Here is a 25,190-nt window from a genome sequence, read left to right as displayed (position 1 = left end):
TCGTGATTCCCTCGCGAGGAACTCCTCCAAATCACAAAGCAGTGAATTTCCTTTCAATCTGTTCGCAATTAATCGCGTGATACAATCATTGTCCCATCTGTGGCACTCTGTTCTTTTCATCCATTCCTCGACAGATGCTGAATCCTTGTCCGGATCTATTATAATTCCGCAATCAGGCATTCACCATTTGCGTGAACAACAGCGGCAATGTGGGTGCCGACGCTTTCAATTCCAGCTTCGGCCTCTTGAATTCTTTCCACACATACGTATCACTCGCTCCTAGATCTTGGCCGCGATCTATCGCGTCGCTGGATCGTCTCGATGCGCCCGAATAAATGAATTCATGATATTTGGAAAATCATCGAATTTTTTCTATATTGTACGTTCAAGTTCGATTCAGGTTGTTTATTTAATAAGATTAAACTAACGCATGTGCGAATACCTGTCCTACTTTGCACTTATTTATTCTATTTACGGTCTTTTCTCTTAATTCTATGTATTCAACACAGTGTAATTCTGTGTTTTAATATATAAAGGTGCGTACTTAATAAAATACTTTCAATTTCCTCAGTAAATTTATTTGCATTGCAGACAGTCATTTAGGGGCTTTAACTTCTGTTTGACTTTTAGGACCCTTTTTAACACCTCGATGTACAGGCTATCGTGAAACATTTAGATTACATTCTTTTTTATTTATTTATTTAATGTTGCATCAGCTTGTTAGCCATTAGCGACCACTGTGAGTTACATTTTCGTAACTGTTACATACATAATTAAAATAAATACGGAATGACTCACATGGTTAGAATATCTAATTCTTATATCTGACAATAATTATAAATACTATTTAAAATTAAACGTATATTTTATAAGCTTTTAGTGTCTTGTTAATTCTTGTTTATACTTCTTGTTGATATTTTAATCCTTTGTAAATAAGGTGTAATTTTTTGTATGCATTCCTCGTCATTTAAGCTGGTCTTCAGGGTGGCCGGTATTAGATTATAGAATTTGTAAAATGACAAATTCACACTAAATATTTTATATCAAATATTCTTTTTATTTTAAAGAACACGGAAGGACGTCTTTACTCTTCTAGATTCGAACTGAGACCGAGAGCTCTTTCAAAAGCGCATAGGAAAATCGGCGCCCACATGTGGGTCTGCCACATGTTTTTCACACTGCCCTCTTGAACATAAATACTGTCAGAAGCCCAACTACGAAGGGCAGCAGAAAAGAAACTTTCACTTTTGAAAAACGCAGTGTCCCTCGACTCTAGATTTATTTTTGTTACGTTTATTATTAAATAAATCAACAGCTGGTTGGTTTCGAGATTACATTCTCTTGCTGTTTGATTGCAAGATTTAATCGAGTAATAAGAATAAAATTCACGTGCTGCGTCTATTTGTATCTTCGATGCTGGTTCGTTAAACACGCTTAGATGAAATTGTGGCTTCATTTTCTCCTGCAGGGAGGCTATATTGAAAATCTTAGATCGTCCTTGAGGAGTACCGTTCCTAGGTACCCAAAGCGCTAGTAGTTTCCGTAGAATTCAGAAATATTGGTCAGTCGGGGACTTTGATGGCTAATCCTGCTTTCTCTATGTCTCTTCGTTGTCAGCAACAGAGACTATTGGTCTGCGCTGTCGTAGGTTCAAATTCGCCCACGTGTTCGAGGAAAGCTGTGGAGGTGGTAAATTGTGACGTTACTAGTCAGCAAAGAGGTGTCCCTAAGCAATCCTGAATCCTATTTCAGTGTCATGATTTTTTCTGCGCGTTACTATTGCATGTATTTTTCCATGTCAACACGATAAAGTCTTCTTGAACGGAGTGCATAATCGATAGAGTGGTCTGGTTAGGTCTTGTGTTGGGTTTCCCGCAGCGCTCTCGCGGTCGAAGCTGCAACCTGATTTCTACTGAACAGTAACGACCGTAGCCAATGCAGGTAACTGTAAGCTTGGATTCCTTCGACCTCGTTCGTTTTTGATTACTTTCGTAGATGGAGGCATGTATTCGCTATACCTCTATAAATTTCTTGAACATTAGGTTCGACGAAAAATCTTATCATAGGAACATAATACAAATATATAAGGTTTAAGGGTGCGCAGGACCCAGAGCCAAACTCCGAATTGACTTTAGCGACAGTTGCGGAAAAAGTAGGAAACTCCGGGATAAGGACAGAGAGGGCGATACAAATGTTGCAGGAGAGGCGAGGACAGGGCGATTAGGCTAGCATGATTCTTGTCGAGGATATCGAAGCAAAGAAGCAATATTTTCTCACGATTCTTTTTCTAAAATATTCTTTACATCGCTCCGCATGCCACTCTAACGCCCGATTTTGCAATTTCGGTCTTGAAACTTTATAAATAATAAAAGTATGGTTTTTTTTTTCTTATAGAATAAATTTGTTTACAAATACTTTTTCCAAAATCAGGCCTTACAGTGGCATGCGCCAAGGTATAAGGAATATTTTGAAACCAGAATTATTAGAAAATATTGCTTCTTTGCATCAATATCCTTGACAAGAATCATGCTAGCCTAATCGCCCTGTCCTCGTCTCTCCTGCAATTGTTGTATCGCCCTCTCTGTCCTTGTCCCGGAGTTTCCTACTTTTTCCGCAACTGTCGCTGATGTCAACTCGGAGTTTGGCTCTGGGTCCTGCGCACCTTTAATCTAAAAAAATTAATTTGTTCGTTAAATCTCTGCCTTTGCTTTACTCGGAACAAAATTATTTACTTCGTATAATATGTCTATCTAAATCAAATAACGTTTGAAAAACATTTCTTTGATGGCTTCATTTCCTCATGAGATATTTAACCATTTCGATTTAAACGAAGTACTTTGTATATGGATATAGATTGTAATGGCTATCAGGTTGAGACTTTGGCTATGTATTAGGTGGACTGGAAAGTAATGTCGTTTTTGCCATCTTAAATACTTGTTTATCATTTATCAGCTCATTGATTTTTCTGGCATTGAAAATTTGCACACTAGGTGACAAAAGGCTGCTAACAATGAGGGGGATTATATAATGAATTAATGATAGAAATTTATTGGAAAGTTTGAATTTAATGTAAAAGAAACGACGTTACTTTTCGGTCTACCTAATATTTGGATTCCCTGTAATAGAGATTAGGTGGAGGATATAAAGAATTGATACCCAGCGTAAAAAAAAATGACGAGTTAATATTTCTACTTGAGCTAGAATTATAAATGTATGAATGTAAAGGCACAGAATTAATTTCTACACCTGATATTTAATTAATGCGCTGCCGTAAATTAGCAGAGAGATGTGGAGGCAGGACATGATTGCAAATAATAAGTATATTTATAATATTTTATAATATTTCAAGTTTTTGTTGTTTAGTAATTTAAGGTTTAAGGTAACTGAAGGTATTTTTTTTCTTTTTTTATTGTCATATAATGTTATGTCATTGCTTCTCAAATCAGAAGTCAAATACTATGTTATATTATTATGTTGAGCTGGGTGTAAAATGGAACCCCAAAAAGAGACTCATTTTATGTTGTTTCAATTATAAGATTTACATTTTGAAGGTTTGTTCTCCACATAAAAGGACAGTTAGGGTTAAGAAGCGCACGAAATATAATGATAAGAAGAGGACAAAGTCCCATAAGACAGGTTATAATCATTGTTATCGCAACAGTATTAGGGAGTAGTACTAAAGCGAATAGAATTATTTTTGAAGAAGAAATCTGATACTAATAAGACTTTAAAATAAGGCGATTTATATGTAAAGAAAAGAGATATATGTATATTTTTGAGATAATGTATGTATACTACTGTAAAGCCAGGCAGTGTAAACTGACATATATGTCACAATATTTAATAAATGAGTTGAAACGAAACGAAACGAAACGAAACGAAACGAAACGAAACGAAAGGACATGATTGCCATCTGTGATGCGAGACGTGCAACCTGGCGATCGAAGATCAGCTGTCGGCCTCCTATCGGTGACCCGAGGCAACGTGTTTTATACCTATATTCTAACGAATACGATTAGATGGCGCGACGTCCTACAAAGATGTAGAGAACAGCTACTTCGCGGATAAAAGTCTAATCTTCTATCCATGGTTTGTTGGCTATTGCCTACTACTCCTGGAATTACCAATAATGGATAAAACTCAACAAGAATATTTATTTTTACTGAGATAATTAATTAAGCACATCGTCAATTGACGATTTTCTTACTTCGTACACTACACTTTATACTTTAACAAGTTCGCAGCCACTAGCTCGGTATTACTCGCAACGAAGGATTGTTCGTTCTTAAATAATAAAATAATTTTATATAATGTAAGAAAATAAAATTTCAGAAAATACGTATGTCGTACTTTGATCTGTAGTTTAAATACACAAATTGTCGTGAAAATTGACTAACATTTTGCAATAAAAATGTCTTAACTAGTTAATATTTACATAATTTATAAAAATGAATGTTTCTGAAAACTATTATATACCGGATACTTTGTTCTTTTACGGATCACTAGTACCAGCCACGGTTCCTTGATGTTGTCCCTGCTAATCGAAATCTAGTTTCACTTTACACATTATACTTTATATTTTTCACTTTACACTTCACACATTACACTTTACAAGTGTGCAGCCATTAGCTCGGTATTACTCGCGACGAAGGATCAATAAATGATCATACTGAATTGTCAAGGATCAATAAATGATTCTTTGTCGTAAGTAATACCGATTACCAGGTCTCACCACGTGGAGGTTGCTGCGACTGGAGACCCGGAGATAGAAGGAATCAAAGTTCCTTCGATCTCCCTCTACGTAGAGTATACATACATAGATGCATACTCTACGTAGAGTCGACGAGCTTAATACTAAGTACGAAACGATGAAAATCAAAGGAAAACAAAATTCCCTTCGATTTCCAAAGTCTATGTCTGACTCTGCCAAATAATTATTTGAACTAAGAGGGTGAAGCTAAATTGAGATCGCGACGCGACGCGATCATGAAACTGGACTTACTGAGTCAGTTCCGTTTCCTCTTGTTGGATCTGGACTCGAGAGGAAGATGACCGACGCCTCCGAACCAGTCCTCCACACCCTGCACCCCGTTGGGAGCCACTATAGGACACGACTTGCACCCGTCTCACTGCGCTTTGGACTTACTGCACTGCGCCGCGAGCCTGGGACTACACTAAACGTGGTGCAGGAAGTAGAGAACCGATCCGGAGGAGCCGATTGTCTTCCTCTCGAATACAGATCCACCAGGAGGACGGCAACCAACCTTTCTGTCCAGTGACACAGTTGGTCACTTCACTTATCACATCAAGTAATAGTGACCGAAGTGGAGAACGAAGTTGCGAGTTCAATATGGACCTACGAACAAACAAAACAAGTTGATTAATAATTCTTTGGTAGAGGAGAGACTCTCGTACACGCATGCCTTAAAACTAACTTAGGTACATGCCTTAAAGCTAACCAAACTAGACTAAGCTACCTACAAGCAATACCAAGCTACGATAACTAAGGGAAACTACACAAGCAGAAATAGGAGGGACGCGAGACACGGACGCGCGATCGCGAGATCCATACCGACCGAAGGATCGTCGAAGAATGAGACCGCACCCTTCGTGTACCTGTCGGTCGAGGGTCGCGGCTCGCTTGTGCGTCTCTAGGTAGAGAAGGGGAAGGACGAACAACAACCGCGTGATGCTCAATTCGAAGCTCGTTCGATCCATCGAGGAAATAATTTGGGAAATATTAATGTTACAGAAAAGTCATAGTCTCGGTCATTGTTTAACCAAATATTGTTAATAATTACTGTAACTACTGCCAGAAATTAATGTTTAGTCGGTCCAATCAATAGATGTTAAAATATTAACAAATTTTTCACAATTAATGTGTTTAATGAATACTTATTCTGAACCGTAATTATTCTTAATGTTCAATCGAACACTGAATGATATACTCTATGTATCATAAATGCTTAATTATGTCGGAGATAGTAAGTTTTAATTGTTCCAATCAATAGATATTGAAATAAATGTAGACAAATTTCTCACGATTACTTTTTCTCCACTTTTCATATTTGGAAATATTACTTTTTCGAAAAACATTGGTATAATAATATGAAAATTTTAAAATGCATTAAATATGTACATCTCCGAATTAATTGAATATTTAGAATGGATATAGTAACATTCAGTCTTCGATTAAATATTAATAAGAATCACGGTTCGGAATAAGTATTCATCGAACACAGTAATCGTAAGGAATTTTTATATATCGTTATATTTGTTAGCTGGATAAACTAAAAATTAATTGCTGACTATAGTTACGATCGAGAATATGACTTTGCTGTAATATTAACGTTTCGTCAATTCTATTGTCCTCTGGGACAATCCAGAAGTGTTTGGCATGATTATGTATATTCAATAAATAATACACAAAATGGCAAGAAAACTTTTGTTTTCTCTTTCACGAATGGCCTCTTCATATCCCAAGAAAGATTATTTGGGAATTATTAATAATTTTCCCCCCAAAAAAATCATGAAGATCGCCTATTTTTAAAGCTGTTACACTGGAATCCCCCTTTAACGTTAAACTCGGATCGTCTCGATTTCCTTGATAACGGTACCAGTTACAAAATTTCTTTTGGTGGTACAAATTAGTACAAATTTGGCACTAACTTTATCTATTGTGCTTGATTCATTTTTGTTCATTTTAACGTTTGGTCTTGCTATCTTAATATTAAGCTAGCAGCGCCACGATTTTTGTTGAAAATGTCAGGAGGTACAAAATTACTGTTTGTGGTACAAATTAGTAAAAAATAAGTACTGAATATTCCACTAAGTTCGATATGATTCTGCTGATTTAGTCCTGCCGTCTTAAGAGAGGTCATTTGAATAGTCTATTGATAGGCTATAAATTTTCTCTGATATTGACAAATTTCTATTTATATTACCCTCGTTACCAGGAATTGAAAAATATTCACAATCTAATTATTATTGTGCCATTAATGACTTTTTCATCAACCATACGAATTTCTAACGTCAACAGCGAGGATGATGGAAACTTAAGGTAGCTTTGACGTACCGAGGCTGTATCAAAATCGATCTATTCTTGGATATCGCGCTTGGGACACATCCAATCAGCGAATCCTCACGTTGTAGCGCGAACTTCAAGTACGACACTAACTTGGCAAGTCTCACGTGTCAACACTGGTCGGGGCAAAGCCTTCATCATAAACCTTTGCTGTCTTAGCTGGATACTGCTTAAGTTGACACATTCAAATTGCACCCGATGCTGCAAACCTTAGCTCAACTACGCGATATGAAGCTACCTTTGCTACCGCGATGATCCACCTCATTGGCTTGGTCAGAAGATTCTGTCACCTGGAGGCTTGGGAGTGACTAGGGAATTCTCAACCCTGTCACGTCGTCTACCAATATCCACGACGCCATCTAAACCATAGTAAGGCCTTCATGGCACCATAGGTGTCGCTTTATAGCAAATTACCTTGCAGTTCTTAGAGGAAGGGCAGTTTGCCAACTCGAAGATTAAAAGAAGAGAGTTTTTTTCTCTCTATCTTCTGAAAAGAAAATGAAACTTTGCACGAATGCAATCACGGTGATGCCACCTCGAGACACACTCTCAAAGTAATTGTGAAGAAAGTTTGATTAAGTTTTGAGGTTTTCGATATCCTATGATATGGTGAAAAAGACTGTTGAATACAAATAAAAAACGGCCACTATTTTTATCGAGATGTTCTCTTCTAACAGAGGAGATAATCAACGAATTTTCCCTCTCGCTTACGCTTCAAGAGTTCGTTCAAGTGAAACGGATCCTTTGTCATGGAATAAAATATGCAAGCATCTAATCTTGGTTGCCTCAAACCATGTTTTAGGAGTGGTTCATGGATTTTCATATGCGAGAATCTTGAACCTTGCTATACGAACCTTTTAATTAATCGCAAACATTATCAATGGCGATTACATAGCTTTACGTGATTATTCGACATATAACTCTCCTTCCAAATTAGCGTTAAAATTTATAACCTCCATCTAAAACCTTGCTACGAGAGTAGGTGTTTTAATTATACCGGGTTTACCTTCATTATTCCAAATGTCTTCTTATGATTTATTTCTAGTCTTTCAGAAAGCCCTTCTACATCTAGTCTGGCTTGACGTGACGTTTCCTATCTCTTTAATTTTGTATAACCTCGCATACTGAACGGCAATTCTACTCTTTTAAAAGGTTGGCCGTGGTCCAAGTCCTATTATTTAGTGATTAGACTTTGGTATTTGACGTCCATAGTGGTTTTCTAGTTAGCAGAACAGACACTATTGTTTTAAAAGTACTTTTGAAGTGCATGCTTCTTTGTGCATGCTTTCGTATATTTTGCTCGTGACCTCCGTTGGCCTTCCCATTTTCCTCTCATTATTAAGGCAACGTTCCAATGGCGCAATTTACCGAACGATTAATTAGAGAAATATTTCGAAAGTACCGGGAAGGAAACGGTAGAAATATGGGCAGAAAATCGAGCATGGGACACATCCTTTACAAATGACCAGAATACATTTTCGTCGCGAATGCAATTGTACAAAAACCGATAATTCACTCCGCCATTGTATAGTGCGCGCGAAAAATGATAGAATGCATACTGGCTCACGATATTGTTGCTAAATATGTCGCGTTGATTTATGCCCAACACCATGCGCATGCATTGAGATTTATCAGACAAAAGTGTATTATTAATACAATAAATCATTATTTATTTCCAATCTATTTTTTCCATCATAAATATTTACACATTATACAAAAATATATAAATAATGATTTAATTCTGAATAAAATAACACTAATTTGGAATCAATAATTATTATTTGATTAATTATCGATTAAAGGACAATAATTGAGTAAAATTAAATTAATTCAGAAGGAAATATTATTTCGTACTATTTTTATACTTTATTTTTTCCTATAAAATGTACATTTAATCAGAATTTTAAGAAATACTTAATTTTGTCTGCGATGAAAATGTTTTATTTTCCCCTATGAAGTCTTGCAACTGATTCCTCATAAAGGATGTGTGTATAAATTTCGCGTACATAGAATTTCCCATTTCCTGATTTTAATTAACTCACTAAGATCATAATTTCCGTGATGCACCACCGTAAATTCAGCTCTAACTTCGCGCATAGAGTTATGGTTGCCAACGCCCCGTTGTAAAATGGTTAAATGAAAGGAAACTCTAGCAGGAAGAAACGAAATTACAGACTTAATCACATGGACCGTCAAAATTATTATTACTCATTACCTAAAATCGCGAAAGTAAGAATTCACTAGTTCAGAAAGGAAAAGATATTATCCAAGGAAAGATTGAAATTGTTTTCGTATGAATATTGTGGAAATAAAAGAAAATTTGGAAAATTATGTAATTAGACAACTGAAAGAATATTTTCTTGCTCATTCAATGCCATTGGATCGTTTGCTCTACAGTTCTCTTTTCTTTTGTGGTACTGGAAGAAAATCCAATTTAATATGTAAATTCTCCTTTTCTGAATGTAATTTTATTCATCCGACGTTTCGACCCACGTCAGGCCGTCAGGAATCATTTAAATATCCAAGTTGCATTCGTTTTGTTAATATCAGTACGTAGAACGTTGCTTTACATTTTATTTAACACACTTTCGTCGATATTATTTGCATATTTTATTCGGAACATTTAATTGCGAATTCTTTCTCTCGTGTTTCTTATTTAATTGAGCGAAATGAAATTATCATTCATGGTTACGTTTCTTGAAAGAGAATCTTAATGAATGTAGAAACGGGCATTGGTAAAATTACTTGATTTCACCGGGCGTTATGCTAACTAAAATGCAAGAAAAGAAATGAGCAGTCGTCACAGTATAGTTATCTATTGCACGTTCAGAATTTTTATGAAGGCCGGTTGGATCGTAGCAGAAGACTTTATTGAATTTAGATGGGATTCATTTATATGTTAATTGACGAGGAATTCTCCGCGTTGAAAGTCAACTCGTTCGAATTTTTAGTATCCAGAAAAGCTTTTACGTGATTCTTGAACCGGATGAAAAATTTAGACGACCAGAAGTTAGCTCGAGTGTGCATACTTTGTTAATAGTTAATGAAGTGTACATAGTATACTTCCATAATGTATCTTCTCTCGATAAGAATTAATTTAATTCATTCAGTAGCTAGAAAACAAATTTACTTCATTAAATTGGCCAAATTTTAGCAAGCTGAAACATATTCGACGAGAAATGTTTATACAAATATGGTATGATTGGTTTTAGTGGCCCCAAATAGATGTTTTATTAAAATTCAAATTTTTCCTCGATCCGTGTTCATTTTTAAATAATCTGACTAAGTAAATATGTCAAATATAATTTTATTACTCAAAATAGTAGTTATATACCATTTGAACATGAGTGCGTAATAAAATTGTCTCGAATAACTTTCAATCCTCTACGTAGGTGCAAAATTTTATAAAAATCGACACGTTACGATCGAGTGATTTTTCGTGTTGTCAGACGTTTTTTATATTTATGTACTTTAAATAGATATGAATGCGTGTATGTATTTGGTTGATGCATATGAAATATCGTATTCCCAGTGATTGAATTGCTCGGGCCGATAACATTCATTTTACTGAATTCTGTCGGTAGTTGTGTGTAATCATATTAAAGAGAAAAAAAGTATACGGTAATACACATACATTAAATACTAAAGATGTCTAGAATAGAGACATTGGAACCTCGTTATCAACAATCACGAATACTAAGAATATTTACGTTATTTTTTTGTACGAGTGTGAATATTGGAAAACGATTTTGAAAGTTGTTGAAAATGTAGCGTAACATTTGGAGAAGATTATATAAATGTTGGAAGAATTCAACATTGGTGTGCAAAATTCAAGACTGGTGATGTTTCATTAGTAAATTAACCTTCTTATCATCATGTTCTGCCCTTTGAGTGTACAACTAATACTGAATATTATTACACTGAAATAAAAGGATGCATTTAAAATTAATAATAAAAAAATAAAACAGAATTATGTGGAATCCGTTTCGATTCAATGTTTTAAAAATATTTAGCATGGTTAAAGTTTTATTTGTATATACGACATTTCATATGCATCAATGTACAATATAATAATAATTACACTGGTGAATTTTGACAATGAATTGCAAAAGCCAATGTATTGGCTGCCTACATAGGAGTATGGAAATTTACTAATATTCTAGAATCAATAAGCACCAAATGTTATCGTACACAAAGTGGCCAACACTTATTGTTAGCGGCAGATAGATCAATAGATACAATTGCGAAAGTCCCGATACCGATCGCATACGAGACGTAATTGTAAAGGATCACCAGGAGTCGATACTGTTTGATATCCATCTACTCGCATACACTTTTGATACAATAGTCCTTTGCCATTAGGGTTCGGTATTGACAAGTATTATTTCCATCGCTAGCAATGACTATTAATTTTAACCGATAACAAGTAAAATCCAAGTGAGATGTTTTTTTACCCGCCATTAAGAGAATTATATTATCCATGATATTATTGTAATCTGTCATTAGAATATCCTGTTTTCGTGTTATTTAATTTCTGGAATTTTATTTGTTTTAGGTATGTGGTTCGGGGCTCGCAGGATGGATTCAAGAAATCCAATAAGAAGGTAAGAATTTAATATCTACTTCAAACTTAATTAATATACGAAGTGTGTTGGATACAGTAAGTCATACTATAAGTTATTATGACTTTTAATACTGTTATGCAATAAATCAATAAAATTAGATGCAGTGTATTAACTTGATACAAACAGTTATATAAATGCAGATTTCTCTGCAACGTTATTTCAAGTTTCGTGAATACTGGTCTGATATTTTGATTGTTTCGACATTTTGAGATAGAAATAAAAATTCTTTTTCAATTTCAAATTTTTCTTATGCTTCATTCATATTTCTTTCACTATAGACTCCAGTATAAAAATTCATCTATACATTTTCTTTTCGCTTAAACAAGCAAAAATTGTAAAATTCAACGAGCTGGATTCCTTTAAAAAATTCGAATTCAAGAAAATTATAACTTAAACTACCCCTAATTTTACGTGGATTACATCATATTTCAATATCCCCAAAATCTATCCGACATCGACCGCAAAAAGTGATCGTATTTGGTGTGGAATGACCCATGCCCTTCTTGAACCAATGCATTAGCTGATTGGTTTTACCAACGCTACGTAAAACTGTAGTTTGATTTCAATTTTTCTATGAAAAGTATACGTATACGAAACGTAGGAATACGTGAAATAGCGACCAGAATTGCTTTCCACTCTATTTTAAAACGTATAGAACTCGATATAGTAAATTTAACGCTCCACGAGCGAAAGGGTTAACACGTTCGCTGAGCCGATGCGATACCCCTATTGTATTTCGTTACGTATAGATCATACTTCATTGAAAATTTTGTTACTTATCGTGGAAATGTCTAGAAATTCGTACGCAAGTTTGCACTAAATCGTTGCTAATAACTATAACAAAGAGGACTTAGAATTTGATTTTTAATGACAAAATATGTATATATCTTTCACGTTTAATTGTAATGGTAAAAAATAAGGTCCTGAAGACACTTTTAAAAACACTTTGTATTATATGTAAGATTTATTATTTATTATATTTTACTATATATGTATATTATATTATTTATTATATTTTCTATGATGTATCGATTTAATCAACTGTGTATGAATTATAAAATTTCCTTGTACATTTCTTTGTACGATTATTTATGGTTTAATATTAAGTCGATTAATATTTTTTATCGTTATTTCGAATATTAAATTTCCAAAAATTTTACTTAAAGACGTCCGCGGTACAAACCTAAAATCAATAGCCCAAGGGTACTAATACTTTTGCAGTATACTACGTTTATCCATGTCCTATAGCTTTCGAAATAATTCTGACTTTCAATTTGGGGAACTAGTGCACCTGAGGCCTTATACCTTCCTTTCCATTGTTCTCTTTGCTTATTCCCAGTGGCCCGAGTAAAGTCTCCGTATATATATATAGTATCGTCAAATAGCTGCCATTCTTTAACAGAACGTACATTTTGACTTCAAACATTAACATTTTGAATTTTATTATTACGTGTATATTCGTCATGTATGTCGTAAAGTAATATACAGAGCGCATGTAAATACAAACAATTTCAAATACTAAATAAACGTGAATTCTTTAACTGGCTCTTTATTTAGAATGCATTTATAACTTTAAAGAGAACTACATACGTTAGTATATTTTAATGTAAGCTGATATTAACCCTCTACGAGCTCGTGTAACTTTTAGGTCACATGCTAATATATCAAAATTTTACCAAGTAATTGTACTTCCTTCACAAGATGACATATACATCTTAATTGTATAGTGTCTTTGATAACACTAGTTTACAGCAAAAATGTACATTTAATACCACAATATTTTTCTTGTGTATTTTAGCCTACTAAACTCGAAAATCGCAAGCAAAAATTTTCCTATGGATAGGTCTTATTTATATGAATTTTTGAATTTTTTTTCGATTTTTTTCTGACATACGTTCACATTTTAGGCCATATCCCGAGTTAGAAACGTTCGATTGAGTCGCGCAAGACGCCATTTTAAAAGTAATCGAATTTCCAACAATTGCTTTTCACATTATTTTCCCATCGGTTTAATAGTTTAAGTGTCACGAGCCAATATATATGAGAAACTTTGATTTTTTCGGGTAAAATAGAACACGAATATTGAACCGATTGGAAAATAATGTGAAAAGTAATTGTTGGAAATTCGATTACCTTTAAAATGGCGACTTGCGCGACTCAATCGTACGTTTCTAACTCGAGATGTGGCGTAAAATGTGAACGTATGTCAGAAAAAAATCGAAAAAAAATTCAAAAATTCATATAAAAAAAACCTATTCATAGAAAAATTTTTTCTTGCGATTTTCGAGTATAGTAGGCCAAAATACATAAGAAAAATATTGTGGCATTAAATGTACATTTTTTTTTTTTTTTTTTTTTTAAAACTGATGTAACCAATAACAATATCGACGACTGTTGACAGCCCCTTCAACCGAAAATATCAAAGTGAATGCCTTGCACGTTGTCTGCAGAAAAAAAATTCGATCCACAGAGGGTTAATTCGTGAACACTGTTACAAGGTATATACAAAAGTTCATTTGTCTTTTCAAATTAATCATTGTAAGTAGATAACCAACGACACAATTAATAAATCCTATGAAGAGGCTCCTGGTAGGTAAATTATTAATATAAAGATTAATTGTATCGATTAAAGTGAATTATGTAAAGTTCCTAACTGAACGCTAGTCGAATCACATTTGCTGGATATTCGAATCACAGAAGAGTACTCGAATACAGAAAAATTCGATAAGTGATCCAACTCTAGTCTGGGGTGCTCAGGTTCCACGAGATTGGAGATTAACGTTGAACGTCTGAGGGCTTGCACCTGTCGATATCAACGTTTCACAAGGGGAATGGAATCTGAGGAACTCAATTTGAATCGTAATGCTTTTCACAAGATGGCTACAAGATAGTTCATTAACCAAACTATAAATTAAACGACGAAAGGTGTATTAATTCAGTATGAGTTGAATGCTCTTACCATACTACGTAATATATGTAAAATTGTAATACATACATGTAACAAAAATTGTGATGGTGTTAATAAATAATTATAAATGTATCTGCGTGCACTCATGCAAGTATAAACAAAATTTAAAGGAAGCTTTCACAGTAGTAATATATGTATACATCTGGAAAGTTTTAACCAAATTACGTTTACAATCTCATAAACTATTAATGATTATTATCTACTCGACAATTCAATTAAATGTCATTTCCTAGTTCCGCATAAACTGCATAAACATACATTGACCATATGTTTACTAACCATAATTTAAAAGTGATCGTAAAGATCCAACAAGAACATTTGATTGATTAGTCAAAAAGCACCAAAATGAAGTATCTTTAGAAACTTTTAGCTACAGCCTATTTTTTTCATGATTTCCTGTAACTTCTTGCTCTTTAAATAGAAATGAAAAATCGAAAGGAATTATTTTGGAGCTGTTGATAGAGTTAAAAAAAAAAAAAAACTGAAACTCGACCCTGTGAAAAGCCTGACAGTCATTGACTTTCGATCCTGCTAGGAAGGGAGGAAAACCCGCTGACGGGAGTGTCATTGTATCTGAAAGGTGCTACTTTGAAGTGCTCTACATTGTTCTCGATGATTAATCGAATACGCGAGTTTGGACACGTTTAGGGTCATTACTTATCTTCCATACTTGTACATATTGTTCACCTGTTGTGTATAGTTCGTCGATTTTCTGAGGTATTGTAAATGATACAGTCTGCTTTTTTACGAAGAGATTTTTACTGCCGACAGATCAGTTGCTTGGAGTACAGTTTAATGAATAAGATGAGGTTATAAAGAATTTATAAACATATTGCTTTTTTTTACTTCATCTAATGCCTTTCTGTTGCAATCACATATTTTCATATGAAAAGTTTTTTTAGTTATATTTTATTTTGCACTGTGCGCTGTCCTAGCAGTAATATTGTTCATAAAACACACTTCTTTTACACCTATGTATGTATATGATGTTTTATTTTTCCTGAAACGTTCTCGCAGAACACGAAGTTAATATTCCTTGGTTAGCTTGAAAAAGTGTTCAAACACGAGAGTATAATGTCCTCTGGTTACCGTGAAAGAATATACAAATAGAACGAAGAAAAATCTAATCTAATCTCTGTCATTTTGATGCCCCAATTTAATTTATGGTGTACCTCATTTTCTTTGAATTTTATGTACGTAGGTAATATCCCTTGGGTTACTACGAAAGGGTGAAGAAATAAAAAAAGGAAATTTCGAAACAATGTCGCCACTTGAGAACACCACGAGGCAAACCTACCTTGAGCAGCTGTGAAATAATGTGCAAATTCGTAGAGAAAGAAAACTCTATTAAAGAAAATAGTTAATACAAGACTCCGATGGTACTTAAAAATAGGATAGATCACAAATCTAAATTCTTTGAAGTGTGTAGGTATATACTACATGACAGACTTACAGAAATGCGTTGAAGTCAAATTCAGGCGTTGGATATGCCACCATTACAAACAATAAAGAAATTAAACTAAACATCCCTAAATCGATGTCGATTTTCGTAGTTAACCTCTTGACTGCGGAGGGTGTATACGCCCTCGAGAAATGGGCTCAGAGAAATGTTTGTATTCGTTAAATCAATGTTTAAAAAATATCAACTTATAGGGGATGATGACACGAAGCTTTTCTATCTTTACAGTTTATTCATAGGATGCTTTGTTTCGACAATAAAAATTCAAAAGTTCGAAGTTCGTTGGAAAAATTGAATTTCATACGAGGTCTTTTAAGTTTTTAATTTTTATCTCTAAAACTAAATGTTGTATGAATAAACTGTAAATATAAAAAATTCTGTTTTATCATTCCCTATAACCTGATATTTTTTTTTTTTTAATTGACATCTCTACGCCTCTTAGAATTTCCAGCAAAAATCACTCCGCGGTCAAAGGGTTGAAGTGTATGCGATGTTGGATACCGTAAAATACCCTTACGCAAACAATTTCAAAGATCTCGACACTTACTTGATCTCTGCGAACGTAATCAAGGTCCTATCGACAATAAACAGGAATATATAAAGAAGAAACTTTCAAAAAAAATAGCAGTGTCCTATACAGACCTCATTCAGGAATAACAGGAAATGAAAAAGCTGCTCCCGAAGAAGCAACACTGTCCAAATACACCAGTAACTCCAATCCTACATGAAGGCCTGATTAACTACACGAAGAACAAATTCTGGAGCACCACCAAAGGAACAAAAATTCATGCAAATGGTATCCTCGAGACTAGTCGATCCATTTGAAAATGGTTAATCTTAAATGTAAACAATACTATTACTGTTCCGTTTCTAAGACCAAGGTATTATCGATGATATCGGATATATTCTATTTCATGTTACGCGTTAAGCTGGTAGGAGGTCAAGCAGTGCAATTTTTCGATTAATCGCTCTCAACGATCTAATTTGTAGGTCCTTAGTTACCTTGGTAGCAAGTACGTCATAACTTCACTACGTGCAGACACATCGTAGAGACGTAGAAGGATATTGATTTCTTAGTTCCCTTAACTAAAGCGTGCTCGAAGTCCAAATGTTATAATAAATCGACTTTTATCATTGTTTTCTTTTTACCATTTCTTCCAGATCGCATCATCTGTGTAAAATTAAACAGCTTATTTTGGAAACGTCCTAACACTTTGTCTATCGGGAGCTTGTTTATAGGATTTTTAATTTCTTTATCTAACTAGAGGAATCTTTTGAGTATGTTGGTGATTGTGTACTTACAATAGTCAGTTTGAGTAAACAGATATGGCATGCAAAAGTTAATGTCATTCTAGATTAATATATGAGCCGTTCATTGCACAAATCGATTAACTCCGTAAAACAAAAAGTTGAGAAATGGGATGAAATGGCCTCTGAAAGAAATTATTTATTATTCAATGGCCAAAACATGTTGTCGTTTAATGGTGTTAATGTTTATTATTCAGGAAAGTTATTATAAATGTAAAAAGTTATGACTATACCAAGTGCTTTGACACTTACATTTAAGATTTTTCAAAAGGTGGAGTTAATTGATTCGCCCAGTGAACATTTGCGAACCTGAGAATGTCATGATTTTCAGATAATTACATGAAACGTTTACTTTTCACATACTTTTAGCACGCGGTATGTTATTATTAAAGATTACATCATGCGTATCATAATTACACAAATTTGAAACGTGAACCGATAATGCAATGAAACAAGCAATTATGGAAATAGGTCGTTTTGGTCATTATACGGGTAGATAACATGCAATGTAAATAAATTACTGCACGCACGATTAATTAAAACGTACTTTATCGCGGTAGTTTTATTTAAATTTTATTCGAAGAAAATTTGCAGAAAATTCGCATAAATTAAGATGCAGACATCGTTGGTAGCTATTAGAACAAATAAGAAAGATAATATTTAATAATAAACAAAAGTTAGGAAAGTTCCAGCTATAGAAAGCCTTTTATCTATTTTTGTATACGGATATTATTTTTCATAGTTTATTATACATTTATTTTGTAATTACCCTGTAATATTTCGTACTAATTTTCGCATTTGTAACGTATTCCATTTGATGATTCAAATCAATGAATTAATTCACATATATTGATGGGGTGATCGAGGTCTCGGAATTTTGAACGATAATTTCAGAAATATTTTAAATTCTCACAAATATCAACTGACAAAATTATGAAGGAAACATCAATAGTTGGTAATCCTCGATATGTAATATAATAAAGATGCAAAACACGAATCCTTAAATCGTAAAAAGTTATAGATATAAAAAACACCAAGTTTTCATTATTCTTTCATAATTTCATTAATTGTTTACGAATAAAAGATTTATAAATAAAATCAAATTCGATGTAGTGCCCATGTTAGAAGTAGGGAAACTTAGAGAATTTCGTACTGCATTTAATTCTGCGATGTTTTGAACAAAGAATTAAGTAATAACAGCGTATTTTCAAGAACACTATCACAATAATTGCTCAACAGAAGTATCAGTTTACGCTGATATAATATTTCGTTCAATTAACCTCGTGCAACGTAAAATATTCGCATTTGTTTCGTTAGTTGGTTAGTTTAGCGTAGCTCTGACCATGTGTGAATAAGGTAAGTGGAATTTTATTTCTTTTATATATATGAGACCTTCGTTTTTTTTTTTATTATTATAAATAAATAGAAAAGGGATTTGAACGTAACTTGCAGTTTTACAAAGTCTTAACAAGTAATTGAATATTTTCATTTTTCAACTGGAAATCATCTTCAGATCTCTAGATCCTTTATTTATTCCGCTTTGTGGTCCTAAATTTGTATATTTTTTATGCATTTCATTCGCAAAAAGAATCCTTATAAAGACTGCTTTGAACGAAAAACCATTACGTTTAACTGTTTATTAAGGTGATATTTTCATTTTACAACTTTTTGAGAAACTTTTTCAATGGGATTGAAAAACTTTTTTGAATAATTTTGTTTCGGACATATATTTCGTACTTGATATACTTACTCGTATATTTACTCGTGCTTGACGTATATAAAATATTTTTATATATAAAATAAAAATTGCGTTCGTTACATTTGCGAATATCAGTACATCCTTTTGCAGATAAATTTTTGACGGCATATACTTTAAGCAAAATAAAATTAAAAAAAGAATCAATCTTTTCAAAGTTAAAAATGAAGCAAAGTATGAATTTTAATACAAATAAACTCATACGATACTATCGACATTTTTATTGAGACATATTATTTTAACATTCCAGTGTTAATGAAGAGTTTAATTTGTCTAATAGCCCTAGAAATTTGCGAAAAAGAAACAAACAATTTCTCAATACTACAAGTTTGTTCGAGTTCTTGTTATTTTCTCAGCTTACAAGTATTTGTCAGATTTGAAGCACGTTGGAAGTAAGCTATTCAAATGAGAGCTCTTGTATATACCAATACCACAATGGCTATACTCATGCATCAATCATAGATGTGCACACGTTTTCCTGTAGTCGAATCGAGTAGAATATTTCCTCAATTACCACGAATTCACTCGTTCGCATCTGTTAAAAACGATATATCTACGTTCCACATGTTCAGCCAATATCATGGTCTTGTAAAACGTCACGTGTAAAATAGACGGAGCCTGGGAAAGCAATAGTAGCAGTAGTAGTGCTGGTAATACTAGTAATACCACTGGCAATAATTTCACAATTCTGCAACCATTTTCCTGAGTCGTTAGACTAACATTTTAAAGTAAAAAAAAAAATGTTCCATATACTTCATTGATAAATTTCTTTTTCTCGCGAATATTTAAAATTAAATAAACTAAATAAAAACACAGTTTCTTTGATTCGTTTCAGCATTGCGATTATCATTTTTGAAAAATTCATTTGTTTTTACTATAACTTAGTTTTGTTTTAAAGAGTAGGTTATTTAAAATATGTTATTTAGACGCTCAAGTTTATTTGTCTACATTTTTCGAAAATTTAAATTAATTCCCGAAAAGAGAATCGAATGGTCTTTGAAGTAGTTGTTTAGGAATGTTTCTTAAATCACATTCTGTGAATATGAAATTTATTTGTGCTCGAGAGATAGCTTGGTACTTAAAATTCAGAAATCGTAGAAATATTGAAGACGTTCAACGAACGCCATACAGGAAAGACATACAGCCATAAAAATGGGATGATTTTCATTTCAAACATTTAACATTTCCCTAATACTTTTATCCAATGTTCCTGCGACTTGTTTTGAAGGAAAACGATCAAACTTTCAAATGCCGTACGCTACTATCGGAAAAACTGTTGCTTGCACGTTGCAGTACTCCCCAATCGTCGAATATCTTTGCGATTTCACATCTTTCCCCTTAAAGTGGAATTTTACCTTTCAGGCAACAACTTAACCAAAATCGACCAAAAAATTCAACAAGTAGGAAGTTTATGCTTCAATTTAGTGTTTATCAGAGGAGTTTCGAACGAATTTTCAGGAAATTATGAAACTTGAAAGTACGACAACCCCTCAGCAGCGTTGAAGCGGCGCATTAAATTTTTCCAGCAGCTTACGCGTTAATATTGTTTTAAGGCAACCTGCGCAGCAATAGAAAATTCGATCTCTAGCCTGATGAAAAAAAAAAAAAACTCGTAAAGGTTAAGAGGAAAGGTCTCACGGGCATCCCTCGACAAGATAACGCTAGGCATGAAGTTTGCCATCTCGTTTCGCCTTGTTTTTTTTTTGCTATTGTACACGCGTCACTGTCCTCGACTTTCCAAGGGAACGCTCATTGTTGTCGGAGCTTTTCCTCGTAACCTTTGTGGAAGATGGCCCGATGACAAACATGTAACTCTATGGATATAATGCGCGCAATCTTTCTGCTACCTACCTCCCCACCTTTTTTGTCTCCTTTTATGTCCCGTCACCTCTGGCTACTACCCTCTATCCTTGTTCTAGGCTCATTTTTCTAAAATAATAAACACGCTACAGAAATTAATCAAAGAATCTTTAAAAAGTTATATCTTGGAGACACTAACGACAAATATATCTTGTAGATTTTTAAGTAAAGATAAATATGGCGTGGATATATTTATCGTTTCATTAATCACAAGCACCCAAAAATGACTGATAAAAATTAAGATCGACTCGTTCCTTGTTCTAGGCTATTTTAATTTCAAGTTGAATAATTTAGTGTTACCTTATATATTCATGCAATTTTGTTTGTGATATTTTTACATACTCTTTGGAAGCTATCAGACAAATAAGAGTATCAATTTTGTGATCCCGTTCATTCTTTTCTAATTTTTTTTTCAAAATAATGTAAAGCTTTTTTTTTTTAAATTCTATTTTACACCATTCACTGTCGAAAACCATGTAACGATACGCATCGTAAAAATTTTATATGGCGGATTACGAATGGTTGATTTTTATATCGATATCCTTCCTTAAAATTGAGACAATTCGAACATATTGGAGTGGGGAGAAGTTTTTTTTACAAATTGCTGATTCAATCATGCAGTAGTTTGTCAAAGGATATTCTCCAACCTAATATTACACATCTATTCTCGTGGATTTTACATTGAGAGAACGTAAAGTGCAACCATAAATCCCGCCTTTTCTGTTACGATGATGGAATCAATTGGTTTGGAGGAAAACAGTTTATTTTGTGGGCTTCAAACTGTTTAGTTATTTTTAACGCTATGCCAATGGTTAATATTGTTCTCTCGCCCTATCTTGTTCACAACCTTCGTCACGCGGTACCTTTGTAAATGTGACTGACTCGGCCAATGCCGAAAATGCGTGCGAGTAGAGGTGTCGCCGTTACGCGACACCCAATCGAGTGTCTCGCCAACTCCTGAGCAACGAACAATAACTCTATGGATATAACACGCGCAATCTTTCTGCTGGTTACCTATCCACCTTTTTTTCTCTCCCTTTATGCCCTGCCTCCTCTGGCTACTCCCCTTTATCCTTGTTCTAGGCTCAACGTTCATCCTGCAAACCAATCGAGTACGATCAGGGGTAGAGAGAGGTCTCCAGGTAGGCGAAGATCGATAGTACCGCGACCCAGCTTTACCCGACCAGGCCGGGGAACCCGCTGTTGCTAGTTTCCGTGAACTACACGTACGTGTGAACACCTAGCCAACACACAGTAAGAACCCTGCGTCGCGAAAAGTAATTAGCGCCCCTTTACGCCACGTACACGTCTAACAGCCGTTCAATTATGCCGAGAATTAGGAGCCTTTGTTCGATGGTCATTCAGCTTTTATCTTTTAACGACGATAACGGCGTTGTCATGCGTTTGTTTACCCCAATTCGTTAAGACTGCATTCCCGTCACTCGTACCGCTCGAACGTTCACCTTTCGGAAAGGTGAAGGAGAGAGCATTTTATCGTTTAATACATTTGGCACACGCCCTTGGCAGACCTATCGGGTAAATATATGTCCTTTATATGGAAATAGAAATGGAATCATTTTTTCATAACTCAAAGGTGAAATAGCTTCTCTTTTCTTTACTTTTTATAAAGTCGATCGCAACTTTTAACTATTTGTTTCTTGGTTTTAATGTTCGTCGGTCATTTTTGAGCGCTGTAATTTATAAAACGATAAATATATGCACACCATATTTATCTTTATTTAAAAATCTACAAGGTATGTTTGTTGCTAGCGTCTGCGGAATATAATTTTTGAAAGAATTTTTCGATTCTTTGATTACTTTCTGTATTGTGTTTATTATTTTAGAAAAATGAATATTCGCTATACTATTATTTATCTAATTTTTAAAATGGAACATGTTTAATAACAATCTGAAGGTAGTGATCCTCGGATTTAAACATGAAGGGTCGCTACTTGAACAAAACTATATCTTGCAAAGGGTGTTTTTTTCTAACATTAAACTATCATTTAGAACTTCTGTAACGTCTTCGCTGGATCCTTAAGTTGTAAGTTTTAATAAGTTACGTGACTCAGCCTGTTATCACAATTCCCATTTTTTTAATGCAAACTTGTAATTTCCCCTTACGAAAATTTTTAACTAGAATTGTAATCTGATATATCTTTTAAAAAAATTACGTATTTCATACTTCGATTTCTGTATTTATTAATACTTTTCTACCTTTACATGTTTGTCAAATATAATTATATGTAATAAATGTTATGTAATAAATATTTTATATGAAAACGTGAAATTACTGTCTATAAAAATCAATGAATATCTTTTAATGAGAATGGCTATGTCTTTGGACAATTGACGAATATACCTTTCTTCTAAAAATTCAACTGAAATTCATTGAGATCGTTTTGAGGTAAGTATCAATTAATAGATCTTTAAAGAAGTTTGGATAAATGTTATTCATTTTATAGCTGTTCAAACCTTCTGCTTATGATACTGTCAGCGATAAATTATTGAGAAAACGACTGCTTGGTATGGTAATTGGTTCCTGCGCTTGATCTCGTCAATGTCCAATTGCATTAGGGTCAGAACTCTCAAACATTCTTTGGCAATTTTGCACGTACCTTCCAAGTTATTTCCTCGCAAACTAGAACAGTCTTGAATGCCCATCTTTTCAGCGAATTTCTCGTAGGTTTGACGCAGAATATTTGTGTATCCATAATTCCTTGGCAATTTTACACGTACGTTCGGAGTTACTACCTCGCAAAGTAGAACAGTTTTGAATGGCCACCTTTTCAGTAGATTCTCGTAGGTTTTGCCGTTGAATATTCGTGTATCCTTCTTCCGCCAAGGTGCCTTCAATGAAATGTAAATTGCCTGCACCGGATAACGAGAAACAACTCCGAACTAATACAAACCCTCCATCGTACTTGACGGTTGGAATAATCTGGTCGGGTTTAAAATATTCACCCTGTTGTCTCCGTACGTATTTTCTTCCATTCCGCGAACGAACTTCCAATCTAAAAGTATTCCCTATCGTACGCGGTACGGATTTTTCGAAATTCTATACACTTTAACAGTCGGAGCATTCAAAACAATCAGTGAATCATTCCAATAAAATTGGTACGTGTACCAAATTTATTTGAATTTGGTTGAACGGTTATTATTCTCTAGCTGCGGGGACTTTTGATTCATTAGTTAAATATTTGTCATTTACAAGGATTTTTTAGTGAAACAGTTTTTATATTTTTTTAAAAGGTCCTTTACATCTATGACTGCGAAGGGCGTATATATACGTCCTCGAGAAATGGGCTCAGAGAAATGTTTGCAACCGTTGAATCAATTTTTAAAAAATATTATTTTTAAGTTATATTTTATTATATATTATAAGTTATATTATAATATATAATATAACTTATATAATATAATTTTATTATATAACTTATATAATATAAGTTATATTATATATATTATATTAGTTTATTCATAGGACGGTTAGTTTCGAAAATAAAAATTGAAATGTTAGAAGTTCAATGAAAAAATTAAATTCCATGATGTCTTTTAAGTTTTTAATTTTTATCTCTGGAACTAAATGTCGTATGAATAAACTGTAAATATAAAAAAAGTTTCGTTTTGTTATTCTCTATAAGGTGATATTTGATATTTTTAATTCGATTGACTGTTGTTTTTTTGTTTAAGACAACAGCAACAGAATCAGATCACTGCGAGATCTCAGGAAAACGGTGTTTCAAGTAATTAATTTTTATTTTTGAAACTAAACGCTCTATGAATAAACTGTAAATATAAAAAAGTTCCGTCTCATCATTCCCTATAAGCTGATATTTTTTAAAAATTCATACCTCTACGCCTCTTAGAATTTCCAGCTAGAATCGTCCCGCGGTCAAAGGGTTAATTTTAAAGAGGCGATAAATTTTCGGTTTCTTGAAATCGTCTAGGTGGTGTAACCTCTTACTAACATGCAGAGCGTTTAAAATCGACCAGCTGAGTAACTCGTCTTCTTTTGACGATAAAACAAACGCTTCAGATAAATCTTGCTTGTCTTCAAGGGGAAAATAATCCGATGGCATTAGGTTTTTGTCGGTGGAGACGCGAGGGAAATACGAAAGTCAATTTCG

General features: G+C 33.9%; 2 protein-coding genes across 2 annotated transcripts in view; both read left to right on the top strand.

Annotated features, from left to right (window-relative positions):
* Window positions 1-25,190, top strand: part of LOC128881079 (neurocalcin homolog) — a 160,618-nt gene that overhangs the window by 16,479 nt on the left and 118,949 nt on the right. The window lies entirely within an intron of this gene.
* The window catches only part of LOC128881080 (neuronal calcium sensor 2), a 144,062-nt gene that overhangs the window by 16,315 nt on the left and 102,557 nt on the right, over window positions 1-25,190 (top strand). The window contains exon 2 of the mRNA XM_054131774.1: window positions 11,640-11,688. The gene's annotated coding sequence lies outside the window, so the exon portion shown is untranslated. The remainder of the gene's footprint in view (window positions 1-11,639; window positions 11,689-25,190) is intronic.

Source organism: Hylaeus volcanicus, chromosome 8 (assembly GCF_026283585.1).
Source record: "Hylaeus volcanicus isolate JK05 chromosome 8, UHH_iyHylVolc1.0_haploid, whole genome shotgun sequence".
Taxonomy (NCBI): domain Eukaryota; kingdom Metazoa; phylum Arthropoda; class Insecta; order Hymenoptera; family Colletidae; genus Hylaeus; species Hylaeus volcanicus.
Note: the sequence above shows the minus strand (reverse complement) of the source record. Positions and strands in the feature narration are given on the sequence as shown.